This window comes from Palaemon carinicauda, chromosome 29, assembly GCF_036898095.1.
Source record: "Palaemon carinicauda isolate YSFRI2023 chromosome 29, ASM3689809v2, whole genome shotgun sequence".
In the NCBI taxonomy this organism is placed as follows: domain Eukaryota; kingdom Metazoa; phylum Arthropoda; class Malacostraca; order Decapoda; family Palaemonidae; genus Palaemon; species Palaemon carinicauda.
In genome coordinates this window covers 73,685,359-73,705,699 of record NC_090753.1, presented here as the reverse complement: position 1 = coordinate 73,705,699, position 20,341 = coordinate 73,685,359, and the positions used below count along the sequence as shown (strand labels likewise).

At 46.5% G+C, this 20,341-nt stretch overlaps 1 long non-coding RNA gene across 1 annotated transcript in view; it reads left to right on the top strand.

Moving 5' to 3' along the window:
* LOC137622827 (uncharacterized) overlaps positions 1–20,341 on the top strand; it is a 41,759-nt gene that overhangs the window by 10,242 nt on the left and 11,176 nt on the right. The window contains exon 2 of the long non-coding RNA XR_011040488.1: positions 20,079–20,183. This is a non-coding gene — a long non-coding RNA (uncharacterized lncRNA). The remainder of the gene's footprint in view (positions 1–20,078; positions 20,184–20,341) is intronic.

Genomic DNA, 20,341 nt, shown 5'->3' with positions numbered 1-20,341 from the left:
TTAATCGTAAAGGAGATTCAATGCTGACGGTTTCTAATTCTCTTTCACTGATTCTCTTGGGCGCTTGCAGTGCTTTGCGGGTGCTCGCTAGCGTTTGCTAGTATCAGATGGTGGTTCACGTTCGCTTGCAAGCATTTGTGGACGATTGCCAGCGTTTGTAGACACTCGCCAGCACTTTCTGGCAAGCCTATACGAACCTGCCTAGTGTTTGTGTTCTTGGCATTCTGAGATATCAAACCCCTCATGCAAGACTTTGCTTCTGTATGGGTAACTCTCATCCCTGAGAAGTCTTGCACAACTGCAGGTGTTCGTTAAAACTCTATAAAAGACATACTAACTCCTGTGGTGCATGCGCTCTCGCCATGGCAAAACCTCAGGATTATTGCCCCAAATACGGTTTACTACCGATGGCTTGAGTTAGCCGTATGCGTCAGTGTGCCCCTGGACACAATGAGTTCTCGTTAGACGTCAAGTTTCTGGAAATATAATTCTTCTGGGATATTTTCTTGGGCTTTGTTGCCCTACGAAATCGAGAGCTCTTCGGAACACTAGTGCAACGAGCTTGTGATATACAGTATACATACCCTTATAAGGTTATTATTTCAAGCCTTTGTTCCCAAGGGAGAGGTATTAGCTTTTGCTTATGTTTACGAACGGTAGCAAGCCCTGCCCACAAGGTGGACAGACGAACGTTGTCAGCTTCTCATTACATTTATGAAGGTTAGTAAGCCCCTCTCACAACGTGGGCAGCCAAACCAACGGAGTTATGATTGCTACACTAGCTGTATGTTTTGTTTCCCTGGGCACATGTGCTCACATCTTGAAAATAGTAAAAATTCCTTGGGCAATAATGTTGCGATTCATCGCACATACATTATTTCTGCAAGCGGGCTCAGACTTGTCAAATGTTTTTTGGAGGCAAAGAGGTTACACATGGGGCTGCAGACGGACATGTGCACATGCGGGCAGCGATTTTTTTGCCGACGAGTACTATAGACCATCTTACAATTAGAACTCTGTTCTAATAAATCTAACTAATTTATCTTCCTTTTGTTTTGTTAAAGTTTTTATAGTTTATATAGGAAATATTTATTTTAATGTTACTGATCTTAAATATTTTATTTTTCCTTGTTTCTTATCCTCACTGGGCTATTTTCCCTGTTGGGGCCCCTGGGCTTATAGCATCTTGCTTTTCTAACTAGGGTTGTAGCTTAGCAAATAATAATAATAATAATAATAATAATAATGATGATAATGGCTATACAGTACTCCATACTGGAAACCAGCTTATGTACTGTATTACTCTTCTTCCTTCCCGTAACCAGACATACTGGATATGCTCTCTCCTTTCATCCCAGGTACTGTAGTTCCTTCCTAACTTTTATTGGAAGTCTTAGTTTTAAAAAATTCTGAAAGTTCACACAAGCGTTTTTGTTTCCTGAAAGGGAACATTCGAAACTTATACCAGTTTTACCAATCAGTGACGAAGAAATGCAAATTTTTTTGTCGTTCTTTGGAAGGAGGAGGTCTCGGTTACAAACGTTTATCAACGTTTTCCAACCGAGTTCCGGACACAACTCATAATTTGGGTTATGCCCGTATGATCGTCCGTATCCCTGGTCTATGTTGAGTGTCTGTAGATGGACTTCTGCATACATTACCTGTCCAAGAAAGGATTGAAGACACGTGTCAATCTTACCTTTCAGAAGTAGTTGTGTGCGATTGATCGTTACTGACCGGTCTCTTGCCCAAAAGCGATGGCTAAGGAGATTCGCTGTAATAACATCTTCCTCAGGGAGTACTGTGTACCCTGGTTTACCGATTATGACATGTTTATTCGGCCAACTCTCATTGGATTGGTGGCAGTTGGAGCAAGATCCTCCGCCTCTTCGTAGCCGGTGTGTGTAACTGGTTGCATGTCTTTACATCAACTTTAGATGTTATTTGCTACGCAATCTGTAGACCCCTTGAGAGGAACCAAGGAGAATTGACTTTTCGCTTGAGGGTCAAGTTCGCTTGTTCCACTCAATGGAACTTGCTAACCCTTAGGAGAGGGCAATAGGCACAATCCTGGGGTATGGTTGACCATCCTACTGGGTATTGGTCGACCAGGTAGTCCAGAGCCCTTCCCGGTTTCCGATGATTGTGGTGGTGGGGGGGGAGGATTTTTTCCTCACAGGTAAACTGCAGGAACAATCTGTCCCCCGCAGTTGTAATAGCCTTTTATGAGGGAATGCCTCCTCCTGTAGGAGTGCATAATGCTAATCATGAGGCTGCTTCGGGAGACAGGTCATACGAAAATAAACACCCTGGTCTATCCTACTTGGGTATGAACACAGACTCTAGATTTGTAAGGTAATCTTGCGCAGTGTTGCGTATCCATTCGCCGAGTAAGGTGGGCAGACGAGCTCGTCTACCTGAGTAAGAGAGGCGTCTCACTACTTCTGCACGTAGTGTTCTCTTTAGGGCGAGTCTTTCCATCAAGACCCTCACACACAAGAAGCAAGGTCTAGAATAAAGGAGAGTTCTATGTCGTGATACCTGGGCGAGCTGAGAAAGGCACGCACAGTTAGATCCGTTACCTTTGAGAACTGGGAAAGATGCACAAATCAGTGCACAGTTCCAACTCTCACCTTGTAGTTGGGCGAACTGGAACTAGCATGCTCTACCAATTTTTGCCCTATGATCATGGACACAGGTAACAATTACCTGTAAGAGCTGAGAAAAGCTCGCTTTTCCAGCTATCACCTCGGGAGTACACACTCCCAGCAGGACAAATAAGAAGAGGTGTGCAAGCCAGGGCACCTTACCAGCATTCGCCTTGCCAAAGCTCGCCCTTGCAAAGAGGTATGGCATATAGCTTCCCCTTCACAGACCGACCATCTTCAGACTGTTCCACCTTTGTTCGAGACCACGCTAAGCAAGGTCTTTCTGTTAGGGGATCAAGTACTGGCGGAGCTTTCTCTCGAAAGGCAAATTGCTAGCACCAGTGGCAAAATGGCTGGGACAAGTAACATCTCTTGAGAAGTTAGTTCCCCATGGCTGTCTCCACATACGGTCTCTATAGTGACAGCTGATGACCTTCTGGTCTTTACACAGAGACCCACCGAGTACCCTAGTGCCAGTGGGACCTGGACAGAAGAGAGACCTGAGTTGGTGGATATCAGACACCAAACTCCTCAGAGGAGCAGATCCTCTCTCTCCTCCCCTGGATTTGTTACTCTTCACAGACACATTAAAAGAAGGGGGGACTCATCTGTTACACCGGACATCATCCAGACTTTGTCCAAATCCGAAAGGCAGTGCCACAACAAAACCTCCTGGAAATGAGGGCAGCCTACCTGACCCTCAGGTACTTTCATCAGCTCCTTTCAGGGCATTATGTTGTGCTTATGAGTGTCAACACTACAGTAGTATAACATGCAAATAAACAAGGATAGACCTTTACACAGTATCTATATCTGCTAGCTGTAAAAATCCTAAGGTGGATGGAAGAAAATTTGGTAGCCTCAACAGCCCACTTTATCTGGGGCAAGAAGAATGTACTTGTGGACAATCTGAACAGGAGGACTCAGATAGTTGGCTCCGAATGGACAATCAACCTGTCCGTGACATCTGGAACTTCTGGTGTACCACTCACCAGTACCGGAACCATAAGCGTTCAAGCAGGATGCTTTTCAACACCCGTGGGACAGGATGGATGACTATGCATTCCCCTCCTTCTGCCTAGTAAGGAGGGTATTGACTAGGGTAAGGGCATCGCAAAATCTAGCAAAGACCGTGGGATCTGCTGTGACAACATGAAGAATAGTTTCCGGACCCTCTATATCTGCTCACAGAGGTACCAAGAGAGTTCTCTCTACTTTTTGAGTTACTCAGACTACCTCACGTGAAGATTTTCCACCAAGCGATACCATGGCTAGGTCTTCAGACCTTGAGGTTATCCAGCAACTACTCGCAAGAGAGGCTTTTTGAAGCCGGTTGCTATGCACATGGCAAGATACCTCCAGGAGTCGTCGTCTATGTTGTATTAGGCAAAGTGGTCCATCTTTTGTGGTGGAGGCTATTGATGGGGTATCTCTCCACTCAGTGCCGGTATTTCAGCAGTAGCAGAGTTTTTACTGTTCCTCGGGGGGAAAAATTCACTTGGTGTCGGTGGTGAAAGGCTTTCGTTCAGCCTTGAACATTGTCTTTGAACTGTATCAAGTTAACATTTCTTCCTTGACGGAATTGTCACTCCTCATTCGGAACTTTGAGCATTCCTGCTCTCATTCGAAAGTTAGACCACCTCCTTGGAACATTGTCTGGGTCTTACGTTCACAGAAAGGAGCCCCTTATGAGCCTCTACGTCAAGCATTGGATAACGACTTGACCTCAAAGATGGTTTTCTTTTCGCTCTGACCTATGCAGGTAGAGTCAGCGAGCTACATCGTCTTTCGTACGTCATCACCCATTCAAGGGGATGGTTGGCAGGTCACACTCGGTTTCGTCCCTGAGTTTGTTGCAAAGACTAAAAATCCGTCCTTAGCGAATCCTAGATTCGGGCCCATTCGAATTGGGAGTCTCTGAACAGTGACAGACGATACTGATCAACTGTAACTATGCTTCATAAGAAAGTTGAGGTTATATCTCATAAGGATGAGGAGAGCGTGACGCCAGTAATAGAAAAGGGCACGGGCCTTAGATACCTCAACGTCAGGTAGACGTCCTCCTGCCCATGTTTTATCTTCATCTCAAAACTTGAACTAGTTTTGGATAGATTTAATTATGGTGACAAAGAGAGTATGGACTTTCTTTCACTTTTAAATGGCCGACCCTTCCCTTAGACGGAAGTGTGTTTAGGTTTTTAGTAATTATCTTATCACGTTATAGATCTATATATTTTATATCTCTCCGCCTTTATTAGGCCTCTTCGATTAACTTTCCATTTATTATAAACATATAAAAATAAATTTTAATGTTTTGTTTATATGCGACCTTTCCTGATAGTAGGCGGTCCTAACTTGGAACCGAAGTTAATCAACGTTGAGCCCTTTATATCGTAATTAGCTTTTAAAGAATTTAAAACTTTTTAAATGTAATATTTTATGAAAGAATTTCTTTGATAGTCTTCGTACTGTTTTCAAAGATGAACTAACGTTTAGTTTTTTATGCTACGCAGTTGTTGACGTTCAGGACGTTCAACATGCGCTCTATCGTTACGATAGAGAGAGAGTGTATCACGGTTTCACTTTGCAGTAAGAGTAAATCGATTCTGACGTTTTGTTCATTCTTTCTTAGCTTAAATGTTTTAAATTCTAATTTAAAGGAACTTTTTATTTGAAAAACCTTTCAGTTTTTTCCTTTAGTCAAATATGTTTTCTGTTTTTTGCTGGTATTATGAACTTGCATTATACGACTTATTTCGCAATTACTACCTTTTAATGAAGGGTAGAATTGCGTGTTACAGAAATAAGTGCAAAACAGAAAATCGAAGTGATAAAGTGATATGCGCAAAGTGTTACAGTGTTGCGTCCGAGGCGCAAAGTTACAGTGTTGCGTCCGAGGGTTCGTCTGTTCGTGCCTGTCGTTCACCTAGTCCGGGACCTCTTGCAAGCTCCCAAGCCCAGGGGAGAAGTAATGTCAAACGACTTATGGGTTCGAGAGGCCTTGACCAACGAACAGACGTTTTCCCTCTATGGTATCGGGTGTTTCTTACCAAGATCTCCCCTACCATAAGACGAGAGAGACGTTGTTTCTCCTTGCCATCCGTAGGCTTTTCGCATAAGAAACCTGTCACAAGGTTTCGAAGCCCTTAAGCGAAAGTCAGTCCTTTCAGGACAGGTCCAGCGTCCTGGTTACAGCCATTAGGACAGCTCTGACCCTATGCAGTCATCGGATAACTGCTCGCCGCCTAACAAAAGCGTAACACAGACTCCGAAAGTCTTTTTTTTTAGGCAAAGTGTTGCGGTCACAGACGTTACCCTCGTCTATTACCACAACCATTTCCGTTGATCCTTAAGGGTTTGTATGGCAAAACATGCAGTATATGCTTGCCTCCCTTATGGAAGACTATTCTGCCGATTAGTCCGTTGAGTCTAGCCGTTTATCTCATCGATATCCTGGCTTTCAGCCAACCTAACGTTCCTTTGTGCTTACTGTTGACGTTGGCGTAGCTTAGTCACGTCAGTCAGGTTGTTTAGAACCACACTCGATGCGGTCTCGTGTGGTTTTTCAGCCGCATTTGGATGTTAGGCCACTGGCTGATGCTCCTGTTGACGTTCTAGACGTTCACTAACAATCGGAGTTGACTTGTTTTGATGCTGTGCGTCAACCTCCGCATTCTAGAGTTGTTTTGACTGCTCAGTCTAGGCAGTCAAAGCAGTCTCGAGTGGACGCTGTACGTCCTCACGCACCTGTTGTGGTTGACAGTTCAGTTGTTGCCAGTTCACAGACTGTCAAGCAGTTACATGACGTTGCGTTCTGGTCCGCTACTAATGCACCAGTGAGAGACTCAGCTTTTATCGGACAAGGTTCCTGTAGATGAGGAAGTTGCTGTTCTCCCTCCTACTGATATTCCCTTGAGGACTCTGTCAGATGGAGAGGAGCCTTAAGCTGCTTAGCCTCCTATGGACTTTAATTAAATCATGATGAATTTTTTAAGGATCTTCGTCCGGATCTTGTAACTGCTGCTCCTCGTTCGCCTAAACGTCAGAGCTTACACTAGGCCTAGCTACTTCGAAGCCGTTGTTTTTAAGCTAGTGCTCTCTCGCTCTCCTAGAGAGCGTTACGTTGGCTAGGCGACTGGTTTTTCACCAGGAGGAGTTTGGGGGATACAGCCTTTGCTTTCCCTTCTTTTAAACTGGTTTATAGAGCGAGAGTCTGATATGACACGAGAGAAGTTCTCGGCTTGGGAGTTCATGCCTCTGCCCAGATAGACTTCTCAATTCTGGTAGACTCTCCCTGGCGCCTAGCCAGGAGACGCTCCAAGTTGTTTACAGGTCAACTTCTCAGCTGTTGTCGAGCCTTTGAAGTTTTGCTGTACTATTATGTCACGCATAACAAGGCTTTCAGGGATGGTAAACGGTTCCGCCTCAGTCGCTAACCCCGTCTGTTGCCACACCTGCTCCCGTAGACCCTAAATGGGCTTTGCTGCAAGACATGCAGTCCAAGCTTGCGTCCTTGATAGAGGACTTAAATGCGGAGAAGAACCTTCTGGCCAACAACCTTCCAACCGGTCGGTTGTGCGCCCTGTTGACGCTGAGGTAACCTACTCGCGTCTGCCAGTTGAGGTGGTTCCTCCACCGATGCGACCCAGTGTGGGTTGCCAGCCGCACGTTGACGTTAAACGACGCTCGGAGGTGGTTGTTGACGTTCAGGACGTTCAACAACCAGCAGAGGTGACTTGTTGTGACGCAGTGCGTCAACCTCAGCAACCCGGTAGGGTGTTGACTGCACAACCCAGACGGTCTAGACAGTTTCGGGTTGACGCTGTGCTTCCTCGCGCACCCATGGTTGTTGACAGTTCACAGACTGTTCAGCAGTTCCATGATATTGCGTCCGGCTCCGTCACGCATCCACCAGTGCGACCGGATTCAGCGAGTCAGACGTTGCCCACTCCGTTGCCGTTTCCTCATCAGTTTCGGATGAGGAACCCTCTGATGAGGACGTTGCTGAACAAGACGATCAGCCCCCAGCCCTGCTATCCATCCAGAAGATGCTGAAGAAGGAACGCTGCTCAGTCAGGCTGTGGATGAGTCTGGTAGGGACGCTGTCATCCGTGGATCAATTTGTGTCACTAGGAAGACTACACCTCCGTCCTCTTCTATACCATCTAGCTTTTCACTGGAAAAAGGACAAGACGCTAGAAGCGGTCTCGATCCCGGTTTCCGAAAAGATAAAGTCTTGTCTGACTTGGTGAAAGGACTATATCAACATAAGAGAGGGTCTTCCCCTGACTGTTCAGACTCCCAACCACGTTCTCTTCTCGGACGCATCGGACGTAGGCTGGGGTGCGACATTAGACGGTCGGGAATGCTCGGGAATATGGAACTCGAGTCAAAGGACAATGCATTTCAACTGCAAGGAGCTACTGGCAGTACGTCTGGCCTGGAAAAGCTTCAGGTCTCTCCTTCAAGGCAAAGTGGTGGAGGTTAACTCGGACAACACCACGGCTTTGGCGTACATCTCCAAGCAAGGAGGGACCTACTCTCTGACGTTGTACGAGATCGCAAGGGACCTCCTCACCTGGTCAAAAGGTCTAGACATATCACTAGTAACGAGGTTCATCCAAGGCAACTTGAATGTCATGGCAGATTGTCTCAGTCGGAAGGGACAAATAATTCCAACAGAATGGACCCTCCACAAGGATGTATGCAAGAGACTTTGGGCCACCTGGGTCCAGCCAACCATAGATCTCTTCGCAACCTCGATGACCAAGAGGCTCCCAATATTTTGCTCACCAATCCCGGACCCAGCAGCAGTTCATATAGATGCCTTTCTCCTAGATTGGTCACATCTAGATCTATATGCATTCCCTCCGTTCAAGATTGTCAACAAGGTACTGCAGATGTTCGCCTCTCACGAAGGGACAAGGTTGACGCTAGTTGCTTCCCTCTGGCCCGCGAGAGAATGGTTCACCGAGGTACTTCGATGGCTAGTAGACGTTCCCAGAACACTTCCCCTAAGGGTGGACCTTCTACGTCAGCCACACGTAAAGAAGGTACACCAAGGCCTCCACGCTCTTCGTCTGACTGCCTTCAGACTATCGAAAGACTCTAGAGAGCTAGAAGCTTTTCGAAGGAGGCAGCCAGAGCGATTGCTAGAGCAAGGAGAACATCCACCCTTAGAGTCTACCAATCGAAGTGGGAAATCTTCCGAAACTGGTGCAAGTCAGTATCCGTATCCTCGACCAGTACCTCTGTAACTCAAATAGCTGACTTCCTCTTATATCTGAGGAAAGAACGATCTCTTTCAGCTCCCACTTTCAAGGGTTACAGAAGCATGTTGGCATCAGTCTTCCGTCACAGAGGCTTAGATCTTTCCAACAATAAAGATCTACAGGACCTCCTTAAGTCTTTTGAGACCACGAAGGAGCGTCGTTTGGTTACACCTGGTTGGAATTTAGACGTGGTACTAAGATTCCTTATGTCAGACAGGTTCGAACCGCTACAATCAGCCTCCCTGAAAGATCTCACCTTAAAGACTCTTTTCCTGGTATGCTTAGCCACAGCTAAAAGAGTCAGTGAGATTCATGCCTTCAGCAAGAACATCGGATTCTCATCCGAAACGGCTACATGTTCTACAACTTGGTTTTCTAGCCAAAAACGAGCTGCCTTCTCGGCCTTGGCCAATATCGTTCGTTATTCCAAACTTATCGTATGGTTGGAAATGAACTAGAAAGAGTCTTATGCCCTGTAAGAGCTCTTAAGTTCTATTTAAAACGAACTAAACCTTTACGAGGCCCGTCTGAAGCTTTATGGTGTTCAGTTAAGAAACCATCTTTGCCTATGTCAAAGAATGCTTTATCCTATTTTATCAGACTGTTAATACGAGAAGCTCATTCCCATCTGAATGAGGAAGACCAAGCTTTGCTGAAGGTAAGGACACACGAAGTTAGAGCTGTCGCAACTTCCGTGGCCTTTAAACAAAATAGATCTCTGCAAAGTATAATCGACGCAACCTATTGGAAAAGCAAGTCAGTGTTCGCGTCTTTTTATCTTAAGAATGTCCGGTCTCTCTACGAGAACTGCTACACTCTGGGACCATTCCTAGCAACGAGTGCAGTAGTGGGTGAGGGCTCAACCACTACAATTCCCTAATTCCATAACCTTTTTAATCTTTCTCTTGAAATGTTTTATTATTGTTTTTGGGCTCAAGCCATGTCGTCCTGATGGAAGTTCCTTAAAGGTAGCTTCCTAGGGTATATTACAACTACGGCGATATTCCCAGAGAATTTACCTTCAGGTACCCAGAATTCTAACTCCTGGAGCGAGTATCCCTAAAAAAGACCTTAGGGATATCGTAAATATCAGTGGACGTATTCTTGACACGCCTCATAGCAATCTATACCCCGAATAGAGTTAACACTTCGTAGGGGTCAAATGGCAAGAAAACGAAAACGATAAGAAAGGGGGGAGCCGCTCGTAAGGCATCTCTCCTCCCCGTTTCGAAAGCGTGCCCTGCGCCGCTTGCGGCGCCATCTGTATTCCTTTTTGCATAGCTCTACGACTCGGTGTTTTGTTCCCTGTTTTCTACCAAATCTTGGAATTTCTCGTGTTATAATGCTTTCTCCAACTTCTTCTGCCTCGGATAAGTTGAGTACTATTTCTTTTATGTATAAATGTAGGCTCTTGTTTAAAATTAAAGTAATTAAAAGAGTTATCTTTGATACAAGAGCTGTTGCCTGCTGAAGGCATCATGGATGCTGTCGCTCGCTAGAATAGGATTTATTTGTTAGCAAGAGCGACGTTCCCAGCCCCTTTGCGCTTAAATATTAGCTAATTAGCTTATTTAGGAATTCTGTTATGATGCGTTAGTAGTGTGCCTGGCGAAGTTTTGCCTAGGCTGCCAACACTAGTCTTCGTAGGCTAGCGGTTGGCCTATGTACTTCCTGCATGATAATTAGTCTTCCAAGTGTGATTTTATTGTTTTAAGCGTTAGGCAACGTTATACATATAAGCCCTTTTCGAGTACCTTCCAAGATAGTATTGGTGTGAGTTTCGGTGAATTAGGTAATCGATTCTCTTAGTGCCTAGGCTAGGTTGTCTTAGGTCATTATAATATTATCTGTTTCCCCGTTTGCTCCCTTCTCTTCGGGGAAGGGGCAAACCCTTTCCCTCTGTTTAAGCCCTAGGCTTAACTCTAGTGGTTTGTTTGAATTAATTTTCAAATATATCTATGCTGGAGTAGTACTGTACCTTCCCGTTCCATCTGAATTGGTTCAGAAGGGGACAGTACAACAGTGTTTAGTCTGAGTCCGGGTTGGTCTGGCATGGGGCAGAGTCTCCCTTGCTGACTGACACGGGCATACGGGGTTTATCCCCCTTGGTCCACCTTGTTGGGTTCCAGTAGTGTTCCCTTCGCTCGGTGACCCCTCAGACTTGTCCTCTTGCCGTTCCGGATTCGGGATATGTTCTCTTTTCTGGAATAGCGATTCCTTCCTTGCCGTGGTTTTAGGGAGGCAGCCAGTAGTGCCGGCCTCCCCCTCGGGTCTTTCTCTGGCTGAGATGAGCTGTCTTAGTGGGGAATGACCCTTAACCAAGGCAAGGTTGGATAGGACCCTCTGTCCTTCCCTTCTATTTTCCGTTCCTTTGTGTCAGTCGTCCGCATCCGTACCTAGCCTAGGTTAGGATGGGGAACTGACGTGGTCTCCTGTCGGCCGGCAGAGTGTGCCGACCGGCAGAGACCCTTCCTTCGAGTGCTGCCCGGTCCTTTCTTGGTCCCTCCATCGCTGCCGTCTGTAGATTCAGTAAGCAGCGGTTAGGAAGCCTGACTTAGTGTCTTCCCTTCCTTTCGGCACTCTTTCGGGTGCCGGGCACAGAGACTCATAGCCTCTTAGCCCGGCATTCATTCTGTTGTCTTCGTATGTGTTGTCCTTGCCGTCTGCCGGCCTACAGGCCGGCCGTCGGTGGGGAGGGGTGTTCTCCAGTTCTCTTGCTGTCGGTCGGCGATGGTTATATACCTTTGCCGGCCGGTCTCTTGCTCATCTGGCGGCCACTACAGTGGGGCCGGCAGCCGAGCGCTGCCTGGTGTGGAGGCCAGCCGGCAAGGTTTGCTTACTGCTGCCGGCCGGCCTGCTACACTGCCCGGTTAGCCGGCCACTAAGAATGATGGCCGGCAATGCAATGCAAACCGGGTGGCTGCGGACCGGCAACCACTGCCGGCCGGTTCAGGCATGGGATCTGGAGTTCTCCCCAATAAGGGTGATCTGTTGTTGTGTACTTGAGATCTACCTTTCGAAAATCGGGGGGGGGGGGGGGTGCTGACCGGCAATGGCCGGCCGGCACACCACCCTCAGGTACTGTATCAGTCCTTTCTTTGGTGGTGTATTCAACCAAGGGAGTCCATGATATAGTAGGTTACAACACTGTCTTTTCTATCTTACTTGTGTTACTTGTGCATTCACTTGGTGTCGCCTTACAAGGATAAAAGAGAATTCTTTTCATCCCTGGCCGGAATGGTAAAAATTTTACCTTAGGTGTGAGCTACACCTAATTCCCTTTGGAAATATGCTCTCTGGTTATTCTAGTAAAGACTAACTATGTGACTTTGGCTGGTGGGCTTCCACAGGTGTTTGTGTGGGTTGCACAAGTAGGTTTCTTTCCCTTATTCTTGGTGAATACTCATTTGTTACATGTGAATTGAAATTCACTTGATATTCATGGAAATCTTTCTTCTTTTACAGGAGGAGCATCCGAAGTGTGATAGTGTCTTCTGCAATGTCCGTAGTAAGAACTTTTGCGGACATGTCTCGTGTAGGAGGCACGCTGCTTGCGCAGCCTCCAATGATGACCATCGTTACTGGGATCCGCAGGTATGTGCTGTATGTACTAACCTGCTATCAGAGGCTTTTGAATCCCCTAGGTCGGCGGAGTCAAGAGATGCAGCGAGGGAGAAGCTTCGCTTATGGGTAAGGGGTTTTCAGAAAAACACCACTGGACCTTATCTTCCTAATGAGAAGATGAGGGCATATCTTTTTCCCAAGGCTTCCGCTGATGCTGTTGTTCCCCAGCCTCGGCCGGAGATCCCTCTCGTCCAGATCCCAGTGGAGGAGGATGTCGCTGATGCTATGCAGGACATCCAGTTGGACGACAAGATGTCTGACTTGTCCGATCGTGCGGAACAGGATCTCCTCGCAGAAGGCGAGGAGGAGGATCGAGATCCTATTGCCGTGGAGGAAGAGGTTCCCGTATCTTCAGACGTGCCGGTTCAGGTCCCTGAACCTATCCCCTCTACCTCGTCCGCTCTTCCAGCAGAGCTAGGACAGGCTCTCTCTTCCATCGTTGGTATGATCCAACAGATGCAGAGGGAGAATAATCAGAAGGCCGCTACTTTGGAGCTCCAGATGCAGAAGATCACAGCATCACGTGGACCTCCAAAGAAGCTTAACGTGAAGGACCTTCCTCTGTGCTCGGATGCCAACCCGTGGAGATATGCCGAGCACATGCCGATGACGATTGGGAAGATCGTCATGTCGGAGAAACTGGGATCAATTCCCCTTGAGGAGGTGGAATTCTGGCCCAGTAGAGGGGCCTACCCGGACTGTTATGTCCGTTTGAAGAAGGAGCCGGCCTCGAAGGAGGAGACGGAACCAAAGGAGGTGATTATCCTGGATCACTCCAAGGCTCAAGCCACTTTATCAGCTGCATTGAAGGAGAGGGGGTTCTCAAACTCTAAAGTTGCCGCTTTGAGTAAGAAGCACCCCTCCTTCGTATCCTCTCCGGCTAAGGCCTTCCCCTTTATGCAAAAGGGGTTCGCGGCCGTCTTGAAGGCGGTTGAAGCTGGCAAGCCATGTCCATCTCTGGAGGAATGCAAACCTCTTTCGTTGGCATTGCCGCTGGACAATAAGGACTGGAAGGAGGTGCACCTCACTTTCTCGGTTGGGAAGTTGGACGCCGACATTGCTGGTCAGCAGTTCGGCGAAAACCTTCCCAAGTTGTCGGAATTCCTCCTACGGAGGGAATTGGACACTAAGGAGCGCCTGGCAGCCTCGATGTCTCTCCAGACCAACATGGAGACGATGGCTAGCGACCCCAAGATGCCGGAGATGTTCATGGTAATGGCCAAGATCCATCTGGCCACGGTGACTAAGGACCTTTATTGCTGTGTTAAAGCAAGGAGGGCCTGTAGGGAGTTTGTGTTCGCCTCGGCCACAGTGAGGCATGAACCCAAGAGGCTCATTTCATCCAGCATCTGGGGTAAAGATCTCTTTCCCAACGACGTGGTCAAAGAGGTCGTGGACAAGGCAGCCACTGAGAACCGCAATCTTCTCCTGAAGTGGGGCCTGTCCCTTAAAAGGAAGTCTTCTCCGGATGAGGGCCCTCAGCCGAAAGGAAAGGCGAAGAAATCAAGGTTTTCCTCCCGTCCAGCCAAGCCTTTCAAACCACAAAGACAGCAGCAGCCAGCTTTGCCTCCGGTACCACAACTGGTAGCCCAGACCCCGACCACCTTCCAATGGGTACCCCAAGCCATGTCATCAGCTTCCCCGGCATTCAATCCCGTGTTCGAGGGACAATCAACCACGTTTCGTGCAAGACCCAGAGGGGCAGCCAGAGGTTCGGCAAGACGCCCCTCTAGGGGACGAGGATTCAGAGGTGGTCACGGCCAGGGAGGCAAGACTGCAGGACAGTCAAAGTGAAGTGTCGCCGGTAGGTGGGAGACTTCAGTATTTCCGGGATCGCTGGACCTTCGATCCCTGGGCCCACAGCCTTCTCAAAAATGGACTGGGTTGGAGTTGGTACAGTACTCCGCCCCAGTGCCCTCAATTTTTCCAACACTCCACCCCCGTTTTGGAGGAGTACATCCAAGATCTGTTGGAGAAAAAGGTGATCCGGAGGGTAAAGTCCATCAAGTTTCAAGGGAGGCTGTTTTGTGTTCCCAAGAAAGACTCGGGGAAACTCAGAGTCATTCTGGACTTGTCACCACTCAACAAGTTCATAGTGAACCACAAGTTCAAGATGTTAACGTTACAACACATAAGGGCCTTACTGCCCAAGAGGGCATATACCGTCTCCATCGATTTGTCAGACGCATATTGGCACGTTCCAATAAGTCGCCGTCTCTCCCCCTACCTAGGATTCAAGCTACAACAAAAACTTTATGCTTTCAGAGCGATGCCCTTCGGGCTAAACATAGCCCCAAGGATCTTTACGAAGCTTGCGAGCGCAGCGCTCAAACAGTTACGCCTAAAAGGGTTCCAAGTAGTAGCCTACCTGGACGATTGGTTGGTGTGGGCAGCATCCAGAGCAGAATGCCTGTAAGCTTCCCTACAAGTGATTCAGTTCCTGGAATATCTAGGTTTCATGATCAACAGAAAGAAGTCTCGTCTTTCTCCAGCTCAGAGGTTCCAGTGGTTGGGAATTCACTGGGATCTAGTGTCACACCGTTTTTCCATTCCGATGTCAAAGAGGAAGGAAATAGCGGGGTCTGTCAGGAGACTTCTAGGTTCCGAGAGGATATCAAGACGCGAACAGGAGAGGGTTTTGGGCTCTCTTCAGTTTGCATCAGTAACAGACCCAGTGCTAAGAGCACAGCTAAAAGATGCAGCGGGAGTATGGAGAACCTTTGCATCGAAAGAGCGAAGGGACTTGAAGAGACCGGTCCCACTTCGACTACGTTCTCTTCTCAGACCGTGGTCTCAAGCCAGTCGTCTAAAGAGGTCTCTACCTCTTCAGCCATCCCCCCCGTCAGTGACAATCCACACAGACGCCTCAAAGGTAGGGTGGGGGGGTCACTCCCATCGGAAAAAAGTGCAAGGGACCTGGTCCAAGCTATTTGGGACTTTTCACATAAACTTTCTAGAAGCTATGGCAGTGCTTCTTACCCTGAAGAAAGTATCCCCACGTCACTCGATCCATGTAAGGTTGGTACTGGACAGCGAGGTGGTAGTGAAATGTCTGAATCGGCGGGGATCGAGATCCCCACCTCTCAACCAGGTAATGTTAGCCATATTCCGACTGGCGGAGAAGAAGAAGTGGCACCTGTCAGCAGTTCACCTTCAAGGAGTCCGGAATGTGACCGCGGACGCTCTATCCAGGGTTGCTCCGATAGAGTCAGAATGGTCCCTAGACGCAGGATCATTCTCCTTCATCTTGAGACAAGTCCCAGAACTGCAGATAGACCTCTTCGCGACGAAGGACAACAAGAAGCTGCCGAAATATGTGTCCCCATACGTGGACCCCTTGGCGGAAGCAGTAGATGCGATGTCCCTCGATTGGAACAGATGGTCCAGGATCTACCTGTTTCCCCCTCACAATCTGATGTTGAGGGTCCTCAACAAACTGAGATCCTTCAAGGGAGTAGCAGCAATAGTGGCCCACAAGTGGCCGAACAGTGTATGGTTCCCTCTAGCTCTGGAACTACGACTGAAGTTTCTATCACTCCCGGACCCAGTTCTGTCCCAGCAAGTCCAGAAGTCGACTGTCTACGCTTCATTACAGAAAACCCGAACCCTGCAGCTCATGATTTTCTCTCCCTAGCGGTGAAGAAACGGTTCGGAATCTCAAAAGATAGCATCGACTTCCTGGAAGAATACAAGTGTAAGTCTACTAGGAGGCAGTACGAATCTGCATGGAAGAAATGGGTAGCCTTTGTCAAAGACAAGAACCCACAAGAGATCTCTACAGAGTTCTGCCTATCCTTCTTCATTCACCTCCACGGACAGGGGCTGGCGGCTAACACAATTTCTACATGTAAGTCAGCTCTGACAAGACCCATTCTACATGCCTTCCAGGTAGACCTCGCTAACGAGATGTTTAATAAGATCCCGAAGGCCTGTGCTAGGCTTAGACCATCAGCTCCTCCAAAGCCTATTTCGTGGTCGTTAGACAAAGTCCTTCATTTTGCCTCATTACTGGATAATGAGGAATGTGCATTGAAGGACCTGACTCAAAAAGTGATCTTTCTTTTTGCCCTTGCTTCTGGGGCCAGAGTTAGTGAGATTGTGGCCCTCTCGAGAGAGGAGGGCCGAGTTCAGTTCCTGGATGGGGGAGAACTGAACCTGTTTCCGGACCCTACGTTTCTCGCTAAGAACGAGTTGCCCACCAACAGGTGGGGTCCCTGGAGAATCTGCCCTCTGAAAGAAGATGCATCTCTATGTCCCGTAGAATGCCTAAAGGTCTATCTTCGTAGAACTTCAGACTTCCATGGGGGCCAACTATTCAGAGGAGAAACATCGGGCTCGAATTTATCTTTAAATCAGCTTAGGGCGAAAATTACATATTTTATTCGCAGAGCGGATCCTGACAGTTCACCCGCAGGTCATGATCCGAGGAAAGTTGCTTCATCCTTAAACTTCTTTAACTTCATGGATTTTGAACACCTTCGTTCATACACTGGCTGGAAGTCTTCCAGGGTATTCTTTCGCCACTATGCTAAGCAAGTGGAGCAGCTAAAGAGGTCTGTGGTAGCAGTTGGTTGCGTCGTTAACCCTGCTGTTTAACTCTGCGAGGAACAGTGGAATCATTTGGGACTTTGATTCTTGGGTGAGTGGTTAGTTATATGCCTTGATATAACTAGTAGTGAAGGCTCTGAGAGCCCACAGTGACTGTTCCAGCGTTATGGTGATGGTAGCACAAGTACAGACAGGTGTGCCAAGCGTTTGCTAACGCTATTGTCAGCAAAGTAGTAACATGGACGTTAACTTTGATACCTGGGTATGTGGCAAGTGACATATTTGTTTTCTTTCAGATAACCATCCATCCATGCACTACGGTACTTGTGTAAATTGTTGGTCATCCACCTTTCATATGTACATATTTATGGTGACCATGTCTATTTATTGTTACTCAATAAACTTGTTCTCGGGAACCTTGCGTCTCCTTCACCTATATTGATTTCATGTTATTTGTTGAGCATTTAGCCTATGTATATTAATCGGGGATATCTATAATAGCCTATTCCTTAATGCAAAGCCTTGTTGCACTGGTTTATACTTTCCTTAGCATAAAGGACTCCACCCCTCTCTGAGGACGGTGGTGGCAGCAAGTTTAATCCTACGCAGATATAACCTTTTTGTCTAATTTTACTTCGACCAGGGTGCTGGTCGGGATTTTTCCCTTGGATGCTGTAGTCCCGTAAGACTAGGCTTTACTTCATATAGAGTGAGACCACTATATTGTACTGGCTGGCGAGTGATTCATACATAGGTATATGTACTCTTCGATCGTTTCTAGAGTCTAGTAGGACTCCTCCCTGTAGGGGGCAGGAAGCGCTTTCATGGCTTATGATTAGTGAAAAGATGTATAACGGTAACATCTTAGGTCTTTCAGTCGAGTTGACTAAGAAACATTCCTGAGGAGTACGGCACGTATTGAGAATCCACAGATACAGTAATGCTCTGGTATACTTCCATCAGGACGACATGGCTTGAGCCCAAAAAACGGATTTTGAGCGAAGCGAAAAATCTATTTTTGGGTAAGATAGCCATGTCGTCCTGATGGACCCGCCCTGTTCCTTTTCAAAAAAAAAAAAAAAAAAAGAAAAAGTGAAAAGGGTTGTAGGACCCCTCCCTACATACAGTATCTGTAGCACCTCGTGTATCGCTACAAGGAATACAGATGGCGCCGCAAGCGGCGCAGGGCACGCTTTCGAAACGGGGAGGAGAGATGCCTTACGAGCGGCTCCCCCCTTTCTTATCGTTTTCGTTTTCTTGCCATTTGACCCCTACGAAGTGTTAACTCTATTCGGGGTATAGATTGCTATGAGGCGTGTCAAGAATACGTCCACTGATATTTACGATATCCCTAAGGTCTTTTTTAGGGATACTCGCTCCAGGAGTTAGAATTCTGGGTACCTGAAGGTAAATTCTCTGGGAATATCGCCGTAGTTGTAATATACCCTAGGAAGCTGCCTTTAAGGAACTTCCATCAGGACGACATGGCTATCTTACCCAAAAATAGATTTTTCGCTTCGCTCAAAATCCGTTTTTTGGGTTGTCCGGAAGGCTAAGAAGCCTTTCGCATCCTACTTGATTTGGCGGGTGGTCAAAGTCATTTCTTGAGAAACGCCTAGATTAGAGGTTTTGATGAGGTCCTGTTGTATGGGTTGCAACCCTTGATACTTCAGCTCCTAGGGGTCGCTCAGCATCCTAAGAGGATCGCGAGGCTCCGTAAGGAAGACGTACTTAAAAAGGCAGAGTAATTGTTCAAGTCGACTTCCTTACCAGGTACTTATTTATTTTAAGTTTGTTATTTTGATAACTGCTAAAATAAAATAAAAAATCCTTAGCTCATAATAATGTAAACATTTATCGCTGGTCTCTACCCACCTCCCTGGGTGTGAATCAGCTTATATAATCACCGGCTAAGTTAAATATTGAAAAATGTTATTTATATAATAAAATAAATTTTTGAATATACTTACCCGGTGATTATATATTAAAGGACCCTCCCTTCCTCCCCAATAGAGACCCAGTGGACCGAGGAGAAAATTGAGTTCTTTGTTTACATTGAGTACTGAGTACCTGCACGACAGATGGCGCTGTTGAAGTACACCCCCTACCTGCATAGCGATCGCTGGCGGATTTTTAACGTAGAGTTTTCTGTCGAGCAACAGAGTTGCAGCTTATATAATCACCGGGTAAGTATATTCAAAAATTTATTTTATTATAAAAATAACATATTTCTGAGCAATACAAACCTAGGGCTCTTTACACACACTGACCTGCCAGCACCAACCCCCTGAAAATCCTGCTGCAATTACAAAAGTGCTGGTGTGAGCGTCAGGGTTAACCTACCCTGCTCCCTGTCCCCGCTAACTAGTGGTGGGTAGTTACACGCTGACAAAAAATCTTATCGGCTGGTTTCAGCTTCGCTAAAATAATACTCCATAGTAAAGAACTCCAGGTTTGCATTGCTAGGAAAAATACAAATTACCTCCAAATTTATCATATTTAACCCTTTTACCCCGACCATAAGATTAAATTTCGAGCACATTTTGCTATATATATTTTTTTAAATTGCTCTAACAAGCTTAATTTTTGTCCTAGAGAGGTCAGGTTGGTCTCATTCTTTTGGAAAATGCCTGAAGTTTCTTAAAAATTATCAAAAATATGTAAAAACATGTAATTAACAGTGTTTTGCAAGAACGTACCAGTACGTCCTTTTGGGGGTGAAAGGGTTAATTAAAGCTTTATAGTATAAATGTTTTTATTGAATTGACATTGGGCTTCAAATGTGTTAATCAGGCAATGATTGTATTCTGAAAGTAATACTGTACCCTGTTGTACTCTGAAAAATTTGGCTCAAGGTCTTTAGACGTTTATTGAAAAGTAATAGAATTTTTATTACCTTATTCAGAGGTATTGGTATTTTTCTGATATTCCCTTTTGAGAAGTCAAACAAATGAATTTTTCTTCTGATATTTTTATTCCGTTTCAGGAGGATCGACGTTGAACACAAATTGATCGAGATACAGTACAGTGCATCATGGCATCCATCGGTAGTGACCTAAGTCTGCTTGCCTTGTGCTTGGAGCATGTAAAGGTAAGTCATTGGACTAACTAGAATTATTTTAAAAAAAGGTTTTAATTGTTGAAATATTGTAAAATGTGATGCCGTAAAACCATTGTTTCATCGTACACTGATTATGCATTGTGAGGTGTGTGGGACACCATAGAGCGGTCTAGTGATCTTTGGAAGTA